Below are 1,663 nucleotides of genomic sequence, written 5' to 3' on the forward strand. Positions count from 1 at the left end.
CTGTAACAGCCGCCACTCGCCCCTCACCCGCCCCGCCGTAACGGCCCCGCGCGCCGCAGGTACCGCTGTAACGGCCCCGCGGGCGGCTCTGAAGCGCCCCGCAGCCCAGGGCCCCGGCTGGAAGGGGCGGGCGGGAGGAGGGACGGTCCCGTCCCGGCGCCCGGCCCCGTCGAGCCGCCCCGGGCGCGGGGTTCCCCCGGCACGTTACTCGTGCCGGCGGCTGCCAGGAGCCGTTCCTGGCAGCAGGGTGCGCGGGCTGAGGCGCTGGGGCAGGGGGGCTGGGGAGGCTCGTTTTCCTCGAGAACCGAGGCTACCGGGCCGCTTCTGGCGGGTCCGTGCGAGCGCCCCCGCGGCGCGGAGCGGCGGGGGATTGCTGTGAAAACTGCGGAGTAGAGGCAGCGAGGCTGGGCTTTCCTCCCAGGCTCGTTCAATATCAGGACGGGAACGTGTTGCCGCAGGAAGCCCCTTTCGTTCCACATGGGCTTTGCAAACATCCTTAAGGCGGGTTGGTGTCTTGCAATCGCATACGATTGCGTGTRGGTGTGAAATGTCTGGTGTCTTGGGACTGGCGCCGAAAAAGCTTGGGGGGGGGGGGCCGGGAACGTGTCAGCAGTAGGAAGAATAGGAAAAAATAGCCAAAATGTCTTTGCAGATGAGGGTTTTCTGAGCCCTATAGGGGAAGGTTATAGTCTGTCTCTAGTTTCYCCTTGCTCTAAATTGTAAGGGAGTGAAATGTGCCTTAACAGAAAGGAACGGAGGAAGAACCAGGCTTTGTTTTTGCTGTGTAGCTCCACAGGGGATGGGCTGAGCCTGTCCCCGCAGAGCACAGTGCTGGGAGCAGGTTGTGGAGCTGAGGAAGAGATTTGGAGGTCTGTTTCATTCATGCTGCTGCCTGGGCCATCCGTGGTGCTGCTCTTGCCCAGCTGCCCCGGTCCTTGCTCTGAGCCACGGCCATAGAGGCGAGGAGCTCTCTGGCACAGGACTTCTCTCTCACAAGGCATTACAGCACCCGGCACAAAGGGGCCCTGGATTTAACTACGGCCCCTTTGAGCAAAGGGAGGAAATGTTAATCTGTTCTTCTTTTTTATTTTCCACCTGGCTTTTTAAGGTCTTCAAATCCTCCATGAGGGCTTAGGCACAGTAATTCACCTCTCAGGGTGTCAGATCACTGTTTTGGTGCTTTTCAAAAGCTATAGGTTTCAAAGGGAGAAGAAAAGCCAGGGCAGCGAGCCCCTTTTTCAGGAGTAAAATATTTCAACTGTTTGTCCTTTCTAGTGAGCTAGTGTTAAGGCTGGTTTGTTTTTTTTCCCCTGAGGTGCCTCATTCACATTGGTATGTGACCTTGTAGTGTTTTGCACTGAATGTTGAGGTGCAACTGCATAGTGGCCCTTGAAACTACCATCTCTTATCTTTCCAAGAGAAGGCTGTTGAGGGAAAAGAAGAAGTGGTATTTGATGAAAAACAATGGAGTAACTTGAAATGAGAAAGCAGTACAGCAAAACATCCTCCTTACTCTGGACACAAATTACCAAGAAAGCTAAGTAAGCAAATGAAGAGGGAATCACTCAGAGTCTGATTCTCAGTTGCCTTCAGCTCCCTTTGCACCACTGTGGAGATGTGAGGCTGCCTCACCAAGCATGAAGGGGTTCAGACCCATTGGGGG

The sequence above is a fragment of the Apteryx rowi genome, unplaced genomic scaffold (assembly GCF_003343035.1).
Source record: "Apteryx rowi isolate R43461 unplaced genomic scaffold, aptRow1 scaffold_478, whole genome shotgun sequence".
Taxonomy (NCBI): Eukaryota; Metazoa; Chordata; class Aves; order Apterygiformes; family Apterygidae; genus Apteryx; species Apteryx rowi.